This window comes from Elephas maximus, chromosome 15 (genome assembly GCF_024166365.1).
Source record: "Elephas maximus indicus isolate mEleMax1 chromosome 15, mEleMax1 primary haplotype, whole genome shotgun sequence".
Taxonomy (NCBI): Eukaryota; Metazoa; Chordata; class Mammalia; order Proboscidea; family Elephantidae; genus Elephas; species Elephas maximus.
Window position 1 is genome coordinate 44,868,135 of NC_064833.1, and position 17,588 is coordinate 44,885,722.

Consider the following 17,588-nt stretch of genomic DNA (forward strand, 5'->3'; position numbering starts at 1 on the left):
CCCTCCTTTTCTGAGTTGTTCCTCCCTCATTAAGATAAATTCACTGCCGCCTAAGGTTCCTATCTAATCTTTCAAGTTGCTATTGTCAATTTGATCCCATATAGATAGCTCTTAAAATAATACAATGCTCAAAGCAGACCTTTTTTTACTAGTTAAGCTAAAGCACTGCTCAGTTTTAAGAAGACTTCAAGACATATTTTTTATTTAAGGTTTAAAGATTATCTCAGGCAATAGTGTCGGGGGAAAATAAATCATTAACAGTAAACAAAAATGCATATGGGCTTTTTCGGGACAAAATCTTTCAAAGCACACAAACAAAGATAAAAAAATACAAGGGAAACTTGGTAGTAAAATGATTGGGGATCATTGGCCTTGGGTATTTATGTTTCTCACAGTTCTGCTCACCCACTTCCTCATTTTTCCATGCCAATGGTGTCACAGACAGGTCACTGTTTTGATTTCTTAGTTTTTGTTTTCTCCAGGCTGAATGGAAGTTGTTTTGCTTTCTTACAAAAGAACTAGAAGAACTTCTGACTGATCAAGGTGATATTGAAAGCCTCCTTTATCATACAAAAAAGTAAAAATGCTTAGAAAACATAAATTTAAAAGCTACTGTTTAATGCATAGCATAACTCAATCAGAAAGGAAGGAAGACAAGAAGGAGGGAGGAGAGGGATGAAAGAAAGAGAAAGACAGAAATCCCTCAGATACCAGAAATAACAAAGGAATTCAAGCTGGAGCTGAAAGTAAAAGCTGATGCTACAGTAACCCCTGGAGTTTTGAAAACCTCAAGCTGAGGGAGTAACCAGAAACACGGGTCTGTAATCTCTGAAACTCAGAGAGATCAAGCCAGACCACGTGTGGATTTGCTGTGTAGGCACCTTTAGAACTCACCCTTACAGGAAACAAACAAACAAAAAAGAATCCAATAAAATCGTAAATGAAAAGCTACACTACAAAACATTATATAACAATATATAACTAAACCATGTGTAGTTTAAGTTAAGAACTCAATGGTAGGGTTCAATAGAATTACAGACACAACTGAAGAGAACTACTGTGAACTGAAGTAATGGATCTGAGAAAATCACCCAGAAAGCTGCCAACAGACGAAGAAATGCAAAGTATGAAAGTGAGATTAAGAAACATGGAGGATAGAATGAGATATTTATCTTGTGGAGATTCAGAAAGAGAAAAATAGAATGAAGGAAGGCAATATTTGAGGAGATAATATGGCATTACAGAGCCAAAAAAAAAGGCAAGAGTCTTCAGATTGAAGAACAAAAAGAATCAGAGCAAAAAATAAAATAAAAACACAAGTTGTTAAATACCATTGAGTTGGTTCCCACTCATAACGACTCTATGAACAAAAGAACAAAACATTGCCAGTCCTGCACCATCCTCACATTCTTGCTATGTCTGAGCCCACTGTTGCAGCCACAGTGCCAGTCCATCTCTTTGAGGGTCTTTCTCTTTTTCCACTGACCCTCTACTTTACCAAGCATGATGTTTTTTTCCAGGGACTGGTCCCTCCTGATAACATGTTAAAGTACGTAAGACAAAGTCTGGTCCTCTTTGCTTTTAAGGAGCATTCTGGCTGTGCTTCTTCCAAGAGAGATTTGGTCCTTCTTCTGGCAGTCCATGGTATATTCAATATTCTTCACCAACACTATAATTCAAATGCATCAATTCTTCTTTGGTCTTCCTTATTCATTGTCCAGCTTTCAAATGTATATAAGACTATTGAAAATACCATGGCTTGGGTCAGGTGCACCTTAGTCCTTGAAGTGACACCTTTGCTTTTTAACCCTTTAAAGAGGTTGTTTGCAGCAGATTTGCCCAATACATCATTTGATTTTTCGACTGCTGCTTCCATGGGTGCTGATTGTGAATCCAAGTAAAATAAAAACCTTGACAACTTCAATCTTTTCTTCATTTATCATGATGTTGCTTATTGGTGCAACTGTGAGGATTTTTGTTGTCTTTATGTTAAGGTGTAATCCATGCTGAAGGTTGTAATCTTTGATCTTCATCAGTAAGTGATCAAGAACCCATAGTATTGAGGGAAGAAGTCCAAGGTGCACCGAAGGCACTGGTGAAAAACAAGGCTTCAGGAATTGATGGAATACCAGTTGAAGTGCTTCAACAAACAGATGCAATGCTGGAAGTAACCACTTGTCTATAACAAGAAATTTGGAAGACAGTTACCTGGTCAACCAGCTGAAAGGGATCCATATTTGTGTCCTTCCAAAGAAAGGTGATCCAACGGAATGCAGAAATTATTGAACAATATCACATGCAAATAAAATTTTGCAGAAGATAATTGAAAAAAAAAGTTAAGCCCAAACAAATCATGCAGTTATGTCTCAAGAACAACTATAAGAGCCAGAAGAAAAAAGAATAATACCTTCCAAATGCTGAGAGAAAATAATTGTCATCTAAAATTCCATAGCCAGCTAACTATTGTTCAAAGGTAAGGACAAAATAAATGCATTTTTAAACAAAACTGAGAGAATTGATTACTCACAGAACTTTATTATAAGAATTACTGTGAGTTTTAGTTCAGGAAGAAGGTAATTGTACAAATAAAAAAAAATACCAATAAACATGTTGATAATCTAATAAATACTGGTTATAAATAATAATAACAGCTAAAATTCACTGAGCAGTTATTGTGTGCCAATAGCCAAACTAATTCATTTAAATATTTCAATAAACCGATAGGTAGACACTATTATAATCCCCACTATAGATATGAAGAAACTGAGGCACAGAGTACTTAGGCAGCTTGCAAAACCAAAAAATAACAATAATCAAATAATAATCAGTCTGGGGATGGTTTAGAAATAAAGTACTAGTCAACAGAATACAAACTAGTTAACAGAAATAAAATTAGTATTGTATATGATAATATATATTACATATAATAAGGGCAAATATATTGATATAACATCCAATCTGTGGTTGTTGAATTATTCAATTAAGACAAATATGCATGTTACATTTTAACAGTAACTACTGAAAGGATAGAAAGAGAACTAAATAGTGGAGGGAAAAATGTGGGAAGGAATAAGAAAAAGCAATGAATCCAAGAGAAAGCAAAAGATGAGAAAAGATAAAGGAAAAAATAGCAACGTTAACAGAAAAATGCTAAAAAAAAAATACTAAAATATAAGTAACCACAATAATGACAAGCAGAACAAACTCCCCTGTTAACAGATATTGTCATAGTTGATATTCAAAAATCTATATGCTGTTTACAACAGAACCAACTAAAACACAATGGCCTAGATGAGTTGAAAATAAAGAAATAGAAAAAAGAATGAGTAATCAAAAGAGCTGGTGTGATATTAATAAAAGATAAAATAGACTTGCAGGGAAAAACCATTATTAAGCACAAAGAAAGTCTTTAGGTTCAACTATATAAAGCAACAAAGCCTAAAACTATATAAAGCTAAGCTCACAGAAATTCATAAAATCGCAGTCCTAGTGGGAGATTTTTAATATCCTTATCTCAAAAACTGATAAAGAATGAAAGAAAATATTTGGTAACCATATGTCTGATAAGAGTTTAATATACAGAATATATAAGGAACTTGTACAACTCAATAACAGAAAGACTACACAATGAAAAAATGGGCAAAGAACTTAAATAGACATTGCTCCAAAGAAGATATAGCATATGAAAAGATGCTCCACGTCATTCGTCATTCCAAAAACCAAACCCATTGCCGTTGAGTCGATTCCTAGACTCATAGTGACCGCTATAGACAGAGTAGAACTGCCCGGAAGAGTTTCCAAGGAGGACCTCGTGGATTTGAACTGCTGACCTTTTGGTTAGCAGCCGTAGCACTTAATCACTACAGCACCAGGGTTTCCAATTAGTCATCAGGGGGATGTAAATCAAAACCACGTTGAGATACCACTTCACCCCCACTGAGATGGCTATTATCAAAAAAATGGAAAACAAGCGTAGGAGAGGATGTGGAGAAACTGGGACTCTCCTCCATGGCTGGCAGGAATGTAAAATGGTAGAGCCACTGTGGAAAACAGTTCCGTAGTTCCTCAAAAAAGAATTAATCCAAGGAAAAATAAATTTATGTAAATTTAAAAACACAAAAGCTATATTAAACAGTTTTTGGATATACACATGTACAGAATAATGTAAAAATCCCCTAGGAACCATAGTCATATTTGAGGTCGGAGAAGGGGATGGATTATGGAGGGGTACAAAATAGGTTTCAAGTGTAGTGGTAATTTTTCATTTCTTTTAAAGATCTAAACAAGTATCTGAAGTTGGTAACATTTATGAAATCTGGGTGGAGAATATGTGTTTATTATTCTTTGTAGAAAAAACTGAATGACACAGGAAGCATCAAAAGAAGGTGCAACAAAAAGACATGGTTGACTCAACCATTTCAGGAAGTAGCACATCATCATGACCCGGTGGTAAGTCCAAGCTGCACTGAAGGTATTGGTGAAAAACAAGGCTCCAGGAATTGACAGAATACCAACTGAAATGTTTCAACAAACAGATGCAATGCTGGAAGTGTTTACTTGTCTAAGCCAAGAAATTTGGAAAACAGGTACCTGGCCAAACAACTAGAAAAGATCCATATTTGTGCTCATCCCAAACAAAGGTAATCCTCGGGATGCAGAAATTATCAAATAATATCATTAATATCACATACAAGCAAAATTTTATGGAGGATCACTCAAAAGGAGTTGCAGCAGAACATTGACAGGAACTGCCAGAAATTCAAGACCAATTCAGAAGAGGATCTGGACCAAGGGACATCATTGCTGATATCAGATAGATCTTAGCTGAAAGCAGAGAATAGCAGAAAGATGTTTACCTGTGTTTTATTGCCTATGCACTGGCATTCGACTGTGTGGATCATAACAAATTATGGGTAACATTGTAAAGAATTGGAATTCCAGAACACTTAATTGTGCTAATGAGGAACCTGTACATAGACCAAGAGGCAGTGGTTCAAAAAGAACAACGGGACACTACATGGTTTAAAATCAGGAAAGGTGTGCATCAGGTTTGTATCCTTTCACCATACTTATTTGTATCCTTTCACATAAAATAAAACTAAGCAAATAATCCAAGGAACTGAATTATATGAAGAAGAACTCAGTATCAGGACTGGAGGAAGACTCATAAACAGTTTTCTAAATATAGGACCTGAGGTCCTTTGGCAGATATTTTGCATTTTTATCAAAAAGCTTGGCTTTATAAGTTTAACCACTATTTTTTGCAACAACATATTCTAAGTATCCAGAAAGGTAATCCATTCAAAAATTCATCTACCAAACTCTTCATTTGTGACCAAAACTGACATTCGAATGACTTCATCTAAAATTATTCAACTATAAAAATTGAATTTATACATCCTTCTTTCAGAAAAGGTGTAATTCCAGTCTGAAGCACTTTATAAAACATTGCTTTGTTCTAACGTGCTACCTAAAACAAGTGAACGCAGAAGGGCTAAATGGATATCTGGTCTATGGTGATGAGAACAGAAATACTGCTTTTGAAACACTTCCTGACTTATATTTTCTCACATACATTATTCAAAGTAATAACTCAGAATAGTTTCAATTATATTTTAAATATATTCCTTTTAAAAATCGCCATTATTACAGAGAAAGGACAATAAAACAAGCTTCATTAGCCATAGTCCTTGGCTTTCTCTGCATGAATATATTCTGAGAATGCTGGAAATCTTGGGGTTTTGGCAATATTAAAAATAAATTTGTTCAGAATTCAGTGACAAGGTAAATTGTAAACAGTAAGCACTAGATTCAATTCTTTATTTTTCTGCCTTGATTTTTCTTCTGTATCTCAGTTTACAAATTCAGCTTATTAAATTCAGTTGCCCTTAACAGCTATTTCCTGTGTTATTACTAATTTTTTCCTTAGATATATTAAAAGTCTTTGTATATGTAATGTTCCTAAGTTATGAACATTGGCAGAGAGAGCAAAGGGGGTGGGAAAAAATGACATTCTCTCCATCCCCAAATCCTGGAGAGTGTTATTTTAATTCTGTATAAATATGAAGCATCTATTAAGTGGCATCCTCTACAACAATGGGCGAAGAGTCAGCCTGATGTATCCTCATTGATTGTGGCTATACTGGTATGACGGTTTGTGAGTTTGGGTCCTCAGAATCACTTATTGTTCGTTTATTTGGAGGGGTTCTCTGCTATGGGAATGGCCCTGATCCAGCTGAACTATGTGGATGGGACATGTAGAATTGAGAGCTTAAAGTGGATACGGAGATTATATCCTCAGTTGGAACATCTACACCAACTGCTTCACAATTAGGATGGGATAATAGGATAATAATGGAGTCCCTGAGTGGAACAATTGGTTAACATGCTTGTCTGGTAACCAAAAGGTTGGAAGTTTGAGTCCACCCAGAGGTGCCTTAAAAGAAAGGCCTGGCGATCTACTTCCAAAAAAATCAGTCATTGAAAACCCTATGAAGCTACTTTGACATACATGAGGTGACTGAGTCAGAATCAACTTGATGGCAACTTGTCTTTTTTAATTTATTGATGGCCTAATGGGGGCCGGGTACTGCATAAATTATTTCAAGTCATCCCGTCAACTATTCGAGATAAATTGCTCCTATTCTAAAGAAGAGGAAGCTAAAGATTTAAAAGGTTAAATAATTTTTCCAGAACAATATAGATGCTAGGTAGCACAGAAGGATTTGAACCCAGATTGCTCACATAGGGTATATGTTTCTTCTACTATCCATGCTGCCTCTCATTTATCTCCAGATTTTGAGTTAATTTTTTTTTTTCAGGTTAAAAAAGGAGGATTTAAATGGCTGAAAACTCAAGAATCTGAGTCACTTCGCAGTCTGGAGATGTGGTGTCAGGCAAGAACATGGGCTGAACATTGGCTCAACAATGATGATCATCCAGTATGAGGAGGTGGTTAGCAAAATTACAGATAAATAATCTTATAACAGTCAGCTTCTTTCAATTTTTTCTTCAGTCTGTCATTTGCATCACATACTCAGCAGAAACTTCGTTCCCAGGGCTTGGTTTTCTCTCTCTTTTTTTTTTTTGTACTTTAGACAAAGGTTTACAGAACAAACTAATTTCTCATTAAATAGTTAGTACACGTATTGTTTTATGACATTGGTTAACAACCCCAAGACATGTCAACATTCTCCCTTCTTGACCTTGGGTTCCCTATTACCAGCTTTCCCGTCCCCTTCTGCCTTCTGTCCTTGCCCCTGGGCTGTCGTGCCCCTTTAGTCTCATTTTGTTTTATGGGCCTGTCTAACTTCTGGCTGAGCTAAAAGGTTGTCCAGGGGCTATAAGTTTCTCCAGTCTGTCAGGCTGGTTAAGTCTGATCTTTTGTGAGTTAGAATTTTGTTCTACATTTTTCTCCAGCTTTGTCCAGAACCCTCTATTGTGATCCCTGTCAGAGCAGTCAGTGGTGGTAGCGAGGCACCATCTAGCTGTACTGGACTTGGTCTGGTGGAGGCTGTGGTAGATGTGGTCCATTAGTCCTCTGGACTAATCTTTCCCTTGTATGTTTAGTTTTCTTCATTCTTCCTTGCTCTCAAACAGGTGAGACCAGTGGAGTATCTTAGACGGTAGGGCTTCCTTTTGAGGATGCTCACAGGTTGGAGGGGCCTAAAAAAGGACTAAACTAAATCCTTATCTTCCGGGACCTTTTTCAAAACTCAGTTAATCATAAAGGTCCAATTCGATGTTCATAGTGTATTTTCTTGTTTCTTTGTTTGCAGACCTCTGTCCTTAGGCAAGCTCATAGAAGCAGAATTCATTTGGAGGCAATACTGGAAGCTGGGAAAACCACAGTGTTTGCAAAGTACAGCATTAGCATGATGCAGAGAAGTGTGTAGGCGAAGAACAACACAGCATCCCTGGAAAACCCATCACTTTCTCTGTAGTATATTTAGCATGGAGAGCTGGACACTGGCTCATCAGCCACATAGCACATAAAATTTGCTTAGTAACTCCAAAGCTGTGGCTTTCCAGACTCGGTATAGCTGGGATCTCCTCCCTCAGTTTTTCAGCGTCGTATTGTATTTGTCACACTGCTTTACAGGTTCAGTGGATAACCTACCAGTTATCTTTACTTTAGCAAGAAGTCTTATCATGCCATTTCTTTGCTTAAAATCTCCAATGGCTCCCACTGCCTAAAGTACCAACTTCAGATTTGCATCCTCCAATGCCCTTCGCAACATATCACCTTTCATTTCAGACCCATCGTTCCACCTCTCTTCACTTGCCTATTGCTCCAGATGTACAAAAACATCCTCTAGGCCTCAGACTACATACTTTCAGGAGCTCTAATTTTGTCCTTTGTTCTCCCACCTGTTTTCTCTTCAAGGTTTAGCTCAAATTTCTCTGCTCATGTGAAGCCACTGCCACCTGACTGTCAGCTCCTTGATAGAAGGACCACTGTCCTATCTATTTTCATTTACCTGGCATGAAGTGGGTACTCAATAATTATTGAAATAGATGATCATGAAGTCACATGTAAGCTGCATTGCGCAAAACTGTTTTTAATGAAGTAGCCTGAGATTTTCCAGATGGCCCTACCCTGGACTTATATGGATCCCATGCATGGTTGGGAAGAAACACACTGGGGCACTAAAGATACCATTATTAAGTCTTTCCATGACCTTTCTTCTCCAGGATAAATAATACTAATTTCTGAAGCTTTCACTACAACCACATTTCTTAATTTTCTAAGGCATACAGGCCAAATCAAAGCAGATGCGGGGGAAGATGCTGAGCACTCTATGGAAAAAGGACCCCAGGAGGCTCTCCTCACAGCATTAGTTTGCAACCCCTCCAGACTCTCTGTCAGGCAGGAAGGAATAGGTCATGAAGCTGTATGCCACCAGGTCCAGGCCTTCGCTCCTTTTACATGGAAAAGTATACTGTAACTAAATGATAAAATGCTAACGGCAATGTTCATATGCGTAAGGCTCTAAAATAACTATAGAATGGCTCATACTACATTCGAACTAAAAGGTAGGTCATATTCTAAGTGATTAATTTTTAACAATTTTAACTTTATTTCATGGACATACTTAGCAGATCAACCTACACCCAATGTTTGCCTTTTTTTATACATGCCAGTGGGAACGGCTGTGTCAGTGAAATGAGATGTGCATGAAAATTATAAACGTGTTCAAACCTCAAGAAAGCCTCCAGAAATTCCCAGCTGAAAAAAATATATATCTGCCACAGGTCTCATGGTAAAGCCAGACACTACAAAACTTGTCACTAAAGGAAATACCATCATCTGAATAAAAAATGAGAAGATTATGCTAAAAACCACATGAGAAGCAGCTACAAATGCCCATGACCACAAACCTGCTTTTAGAAGTAACAAAAAAAGGAAGAGTAAGCAAATTCTCAAAGTTTCTGATTTCTCTATTGTTGTAGATATTTGCCTTACTAAACACAATTATAAAAAGTCAAGATCAAAATTTGTTCAGAAAAAATAAAAGCAAACAACTGTCTAATATGAAAATTCAATTTAATTAAAAAAAAGTTTAATGGTATTGGGAGAAATTTTTTGTTTAGACTTTAAACAAGTTAGTGTCTTTGTCAGCTTCACAAGCAGATATGCTATTCCCTAAAGGTACTGAGGACCAGAGATTTTGAGAGAATACCTTTCTCAGGGCTATCAGTCTCTTTTCCTGTGTTCATGAAGTAATTTTGGAGAAAGAGCATCGAAAGTGGGTATAGGTAATTTACTGCAGTGTTTTAAGAAAAAAAAAAAAAAAGTCAAGGAAAGAAAAATCCCACAAAAGTCAGCTTCATTTGGGGACACAGCAAAACTTGGCTGAGAGAGTCGTTAGCATATTTCATATATTCTCAATGATACTAGGTTCATCTTAATAAAATAAATAGTCTCAGATAATGTGGTAAGAGGTTAGTCGTTGGGTAGACTTTGCACTTGGGTGGGTACAAATGCTCCTCAAGGAGAAATACAAGAACTGTTTTTCCATGCCAATTATGGCACCATGACATGGTTCTCTTTTGTCATCACTCTGGCAACCTCGAACTCCCACTGGTAGCCAGAAAATCTAGACTGAAAACAAATCCAAGGCCATTTGTATTCAGTCTACGAAGTGCATCTGACCAAGTATTTTTGGAATCTTCTTCAGCTCTACCACCACCAAAAATGCCCAAGAGCAGTGTTTCCCATAGTACACTGCATCCATGGAAGGCTCTTCAACAAATATTTTTTGATGAAAAAAGAAATGACCAAGAGAATTTCCCAAACTTATTTGACCATAGAACCATTTTTTTGTTTTTCCATCTAACATTGATTGATATCTGAGTATGAGTGTTCCTAGACTCTCATCAAACAGAAAAACGGACTGGGGATGCTATTCCAAGTATGCAGTATTACATAGTATTTAACAGTATAGGGTCTGGAGTCAGGCTTAAATTTAAATGTGTCACTTAATAATTGTTTGACTTTCTGCAGAGTACTTAGTTTTTCTCTGCTTCCATTTCCTTTTCAGTGTAACAAATACAACAAGAGTATCTACTGCCTAGAGTTACTGTCAGCAAAAGAGAGACAAGTACTTAGCACAATGTCTACAACATTTCAGTGGCCAGAAAAATGTTTGTTATTAGTACTTTTATCATCCCCAGAGGTATGGGTAGGCCCAGAGGAAGGCCCTTTCTAAATGAGACTTCCTTCTAGGTCTGGGCTATAAGCAAATTGGCTTCAGGGCTCTAGCTGTACCTTTCAAGTTTCCTTTTCATTGGATTATATTATTTTCCCAGTTACTCCAGATTGGACTTCCGCAGACTTTTCCAAGGCAGACATGATCAGGGGCTGGGAAAAGGAAACCCTCTTTCCAGATCAGTCCTCAACTTTAGGAGAGAACCCACTGCACTAGAAATGGCTGCATAAAGCTCTAGCTATACAGTGGAACTTGTACCAAAGCTTGGGCATGCATTTGGCCATTTTTGCTGGGCCGGGACAGCTTGGTGGACTCCTACACAAGTCTTCCTGCTTCCCACCTTTGCCCTATTGTTCCTGTCGACAGAGTGTTTGTGGTAATGGAGATACCACGAGGCTTTTTATTTATTTATTTGGCCTTTGAGAGTTTTTTTCCCCATGACTACTAAAGTTGTTGTTGTTGGGTGCTGCTAAGTTGATTCCGACTCATAGCAACCCCATGTGACAGAGAAGAACTGCTCCATAGGATTTTCTTGGCTCTAATATTTATGGAAGCAGATCACCAGAGATCTTTCTCCCATACAGCCACTGGGTGGATTCAAACCACCAACCTTTCCGTTAGCAGCTGTGTGCTTAACTGTTGTGCTACCAGGGCTCCTGTGATTACTAAAGCAACACATTATATAAAAATCTGACATTATATAAATATATCAGGTAAAAAGTAAGCATCTCTTGCAATTCTGCAACATCCCCCCAACCCTCAGTCCCAAGACTGCTACTGTCAACAATTTTCTCATCATTTCTAATGATGTAAAGAACTAGAAGCTCTATAATCTGCTGGGAATTCTTCATTCTGTCCCTTTCGCTTCAGTAATTTCTCCTCACCTTTTTAGAAGGAAGCTCAGGTGTTACCTTTGTGAAGTTTCCTGACCCAGACAAGCAATGCTGGCTTCTCCTTCACTAGGTCCCCAACGCTATTTGTATCTACTTCAATTTCCACACTTGCAACAACTGCATTGCCATTGTTGAAATAAATGTCTCTCCCACTGGATTCAAGGACCATGTCTCATTTCTCTTTGGTACAAGGCCTCTGGCACTCTGCAATACTGCCAATGCATGATAAATATTTAAGTCAACAAGTAAAAAAAATACACAAATAAAATACTTCCTAAGAATTAAACTTTCAAGCTATATAATAATCACAATCACAACACTCACACTTAGATTTCTCTAGAAAGATGTTTCTTATATAGCCCACATCAACAACCAGGTAATACTGTTCATTCTAATCTCTTCATTTGTTTAAGCCTGAAAATGCAAAATTTTAACCTTGCAGACGTGATAAATTGGAAGAATTTTGGGATGGATGGTGGTTTATTTTTCAAGTGCCAAATGAACATTTTGAAGCATAACATATTTGGCCATAGGCTTTGTCCACTGATACCAGAACATTCCAGGAAATGACACTTCAAATAAACAGTTTCAAGTCCAGTAAACCACAAACACAAAAAAGTATTCAATAGCATTTCACTGCAAATAGCCTTCTGTTGACAGTTACTCAGGAGTGACTGATTATATTTACAAAGCACAAATATCTCTTCTGTTAGATTAATTGAATGTAGTTTAAGCTGATGGCTTGGGCAAAAGAGTGAATCTATAAAAGTGGTGAAAGAGGAGGACAAAAGAGAAGAGACCAGAAGGATGAATCTGAGAAAAATATTTCCAAATATCGGAAAGCCCCGCTGGGCCTACACTTCAAATTAACGAGTCACTCTGAGGTACTTTGACACACATGCTGCATGACATATTGTCCAAGGGACAGCATCCAAAAAGAGTCTCACTTTTCTTGGAAAAAGAGATTTCCTCAGAGCTTTCATATTTCACCAATTAAAAGTTTGGGCTTAATGTAATTATATAATGTAATTATGAATCAATTTCTTGGCCTGTAGCCCAGGCGCTATTTTTTGTTCAAATATAGCAGTAATTTTCATCCAGAACTCATGTGTCACATGTTGGCCTCTGCTCTTCATATTAAAATATACAGGCAATCTACAAATAGAAATCCACAATGATTTTTAAAATTAAAGGGTAAGACTCAATGGGCGTAATCGCAGGAAAGAGATGCAGAATGGAGGCTGGACATTCGGCCTACTCAGAAAATGGAAGTAGGAAGGGATCAGGAGAAATATGAGACCCTTGAAAATTTCGTATTGTTGTTAGGTGCTGTCAGTCGGTTTTAAATCATAGGGACTCTATATGCAACAGAACGAAACACTGCCTGGTCCTGTGCCATCCTCCCAATCATTATGCTTGAGCCCATTGTTGCAGCCACCATGTCAATCCATCTTGTTGAGCGCCTTCCTCTTTTTTGCTGTCCCTTTATGTTACCAAAATGTGAAAAATGGAGAGGTCAAAGGGTTTCCATCATACAAGGGATGGTGACTTCAATAGTAAGGGGAAAAAATATTTCAGGGATACCAAAGCAGTTAGCCCTAGAGTTACATCAGTATGACTCACATATTAAAAGGCAAAGCAATCAATAAAGTGAGTAGGTGTAGGAAGTGGGGAAGGGTTAAAAAATATATATATATATTATCCTACAAAAAAGTGCTATTTTCAGAGTCATGTATATTAAAAAATAATAGCTAACATTTATTGAATACTTAGTTTGAGTCTGTTTTAAGTACATAACATGAATAGATCATTTAATTTTCAAAGCAACCCTAAAAAATAGGTCCTACTATTTTCCCCATTTAACAGATGAAAAACCTGAGGCACAGAGAAGGAAAGTAATTTGCCCAAGGTCACATAGCTGGTAAATTGCAGTCTCGGGATTTGAACCTGGGCAGTCTGGCTCCAGAATCCTGTGTTTTTTAACAGTATTCCAGGCTGTTCTTAACACCTACTCAGATGAAACATTACTTTTTATTTTAGAGTTTTCTTCAAAACATGTTTACATAGGTTTTCAGAAACCTGTGGGAGATTTAAAAACAACTGAAATCAATGTAGTTTCAGAGCTGAAAAAAGATACTCAACTCACCTTTGCATGATGTCTGACATTTATCCATGTAATCAACTTCAACTCAATTAACAGTGATTTAGGGTACCATGCTGAGTACTAAAGAAGTGAGATTCAAAGCCTAGAGAAGACACAGTATTTATTCTAATCTAGAGCAGATAAAACACTCAGGAAGCATATAGTTGAAAAGAGATGAGGAAAATTAAGCCCAGAGAGTTCAAATGACCTGCCTGAGGCCAAAAAAGAAGTTTGTGCACAAAGAGACCTGCAATCCAGTTCGCGTGGGCCTAGTAATTCTTTTCACTCTACCACTAAGTATCCAGCCAAGCTGGCTAAACACTGAAATCAAATCAACTTCTAAAATAAACACCTGTGCCCCCAAAATGAGAAAAAATGTTTGACATGTGACTGCTTTACTCTGTAACCCACTTCATTCTAGACTGAAAGTTAGGAAAGACAGAAGAGATACCCAAGGCAACATTTTTAAGGGGAGGAGGAAAAGGAGTGAATTCACATACTGAGTCTCCCAGACCTTTCCTGAAGGGAATTTGTGTTCTTTGGTTTTATTTGTCATATATTTAATTTCTTTCAATCATGACCCAATTTTAAAAGCAGATGTTGAAATTACACCTGTATGATAAGTGTGTGTGTAGTGGGTGTGCCTATCTTCAACTAGATTCTAAGGGTATTAAGAACAGAGGACATGCCTTAAACCTCCTTCTAGGCCAAGCTTTTATGAAGTGCTTCCACACAGGAGGTGCTCAGTGAATTTTTAATGGTGTTAAAAGTATATACACTGTGATTTCATTAGCTTAAGTTTTCTTTAAAAAAAAATGAGTTTATATTCAGGTCACTTAGAGATTTCTCATCAGCTTATTTTAGTGGTTCTCATCCTGGGGTAATTTTGTCCCCCCAGGGGACATCTGGCAATGTCTAGAGAAATTTTTGGTTGGCACAACTTGAGAGGGGGGTATGCTACTGGCACCTAGTAGGTAGAGGCCAGGCATGTAGCTGAATATGCTACAATGCACACAACAGCCCCCCACAACAAAGTATTATCCAGCCCAAAGTGTCAATGGTGACAAGGCTGGGAAACGCTGGCTTATTTGGAAATAAAAAAAGGCACGGCCATCTCTCTTCATTTCTCCATTTTCAAACATAAAACATAAATCACAATGGTGCACCAAAAGATTTGTCCCAACATGCCGATTTCAGCAATCTACTTTTTTTTTTAATAACTTTTATTGAGCTTCAAGTGAACGTTTACAAATCAAGTCAGACTGTCACATATAAGTTCATATACACCTTACTCCGTTCTCCCACTTGCTCTCCCCCTAATGAGTCAGCCCTTCCAGTCTCTCCTTTCGTGACAATTTTGCCAGCTTCCAACTCACTCTATCCTCCAGACAGGAGATGCCAACACAGTCTGAAGTGTCCACCTGATATCATTAGCTCACTCTTCATCAGCATCTCTCTCCTACCCACTGTCCAGTCCCTTTCATGTCTGATGAGTTGTCTTCGGGGATGGTTCCTGTCCTGTGCCAACAGAAGGTTTGGGGACCATGACCGCAGGGATTCCTCTAGTCTCAGTCAGACCATTAAGTATGGTCTTTTTATGAGAATTTGGGGTCTGCATCCCACTGTTCTCCTGCTCCCTCAGGGGTTCTCTGTTGTGCTCCCTGTCAGGGCAGTCATCGATTGTGGCCGGGCACCAACTAGTTCTTCTGGTCTCAGGATGATGTAGGTCTCTGGTTCATGTGGCCCTTTCTGTCTCTTGGGCTAAGAGTTATCGTGTGACCTTGGTGTTCTTCATTCTCCTTTGATCCAGGTGGGTTGAGACCAATTCATGCATTTTAGATGGCCGCTTGTTAGCATTTAAGACCCCAGATGCCACATTTCAAAGTGGGATGCAGAATGTTTTCATAATAGAATTATTTTGCCAAGTGACTTAGAAGTCCCCTTAAACCATGGTCCCCAAACCCCCGCCCTTGCTCTGCTGCCCTTTGAAGCATTCAGTTATCCCAGAAACGTCTTTGCTTTTGGTCCAGTCCAGTTGAGCTGACCTTCCATGTATTGAGTATTGTCCTTCCCTTCACCTAAAGCAGTTCTTATCTACTAACTAATCAGTAAAAAACCCTCTCCCACCCTCCCTCCCTCCCCCACTCGTAACCACAAAAGTATGTGTTCTTCTCAGTTTATACTATTTCTCAAGATCTTATAATAGTGGTCTTATACAATATTCATCCTTTTGCCTCTGACTAATTTCGCTCAGCATAATGCCTTCCAGGTTCCTCCAAGTTATGAAATGTTCCACAGATTCGTCACTGCTCTTCATCGATGCGTAGTATTCCATTGTGTGAATATACCACAATTTATTTAACCATTCATCCATTGATGGACACCTTAGTTGCTCCCAGCTTTTTGCTATTGTAAACAGAGCTGCAATAAACATGGGTGTGCATATATCTGTTTGTGTGAAGGCTCTTATTTCTCTAGGGTATATTCCGAGGAGTGGGATTTCTGGGATGTATGGTAGTTCTATTTCTAACTGTTTAAGATAACGCCAGATAGATTTCCAAAGTGGTTGTACCATTTTACATTCCCACCAGCAGTGTATGAGTTCCAATCTCTCCGCAGCCTCTCCAACATTTAATTTTTTGTGTTTTTTGGATTAATGCCAGCCTTGTTGGAGTGAAATGGAATCTCATTGTAGTTTTAATTTGCATTTCTCTAATGGCTAATGATCGAGAGCATTTCCTAATGTATCTGTTAGCTGCCTGAATATCTTCTTTAGTGAAGTGTGTGTTCATATCCTTTGCCCACTTCTTGATTGGGTTGTTTGTCTTTTTGTGGTTGAGTTTTGACAGAATCATGTAGATTTTAGAGATCAGGCGCTGGTCGGAGATGTCATAGCTGAAAATTCTTTCCCAGTCTGTAGGTGGTCTTTTTACTCTTTTGGTGAAGTCTTTAGATGAGCATAGGTGTTTGATTTTTAGGAGCTCCCAGTTATCTGGTTTCTCTTCGTCATTTTTGGTAATGTTTTGTATTCTGTTTATGCCTTGTATTAGGGCTCCTAAGGTTGTCCCTATTTTTTCTTCCATGATCTTTATCATTTTAGTCTTTATGTTTAGGTCTTTGATCCACTTGGAGTTAGTTTTTGTGCATGGTGTGAGGTATGGGTCCTGTTTCATTTTTTTGCAAAAGGATATCCAGTTATGCCAGCACCATTTGTTAAAAAGACTATCTTTTCCCCAATTAACTGACACTGGGCCTTTGTCAAATATCAACTGCTGATATGTGGATGGATTTATATCTGGGTTCTCAGTTCTGTTCCACTGGTCTGTGTGCCTGTTGTTGTACCAGTACCAGGCTGTTTTGACTACTGTGGCTGTATAATAGGTTCTGAAATCAGGTAGAGTGAGGCCTCCCACTTTCTTCTTCTTTTTCAGTAATGCTTTGCTTATCCGAGGCTTCTTTCCCTTCCATATGAAGTTGGTGATTTGTTTCTCTATCACCTTAAAAAATGACATTGGAATTTGGATCGGAAGTGCATTATATGTGTAGATGGCTTTTGGTAGAATAGACATTTTTACTATGTTAAGTCTTCCTATCCATGAGCAAGGTATGTTTTTCCACTTAAGTATGTCCTTTTTAATTTCTTGTAGTAGAGCTTTGTAGTTTTCTTTGTATAGGTCTTTTACATCCTTGGTAAGATTTATTCCTAAGTATTTTATCTTTTTGGGGGCTACTGTGAATGGTATTGATTTGGTGATTTCCTCTTCGATGTTCTTTTTGTTGATGTAGAGGAATCCAAGTGATTTTTGTATGTTTATCTTATAACCTGAGACTCTGCCAAAC

General features: G+C 37.9%; 1 protein-coding gene across 3 annotated transcripts in view; it reads right to left on the bottom strand.

Moving 5' to 3' along the window:
* The window catches only part of CPQ (carboxypeptidase Q), a 534,503-nt gene that overhangs the window by 160,409 nt on the left and 356,506 nt on the right, over nucleotides 1-17,588 (bottom strand). The gene's annotated exons all lie outside the window — the stretch shown is intronic.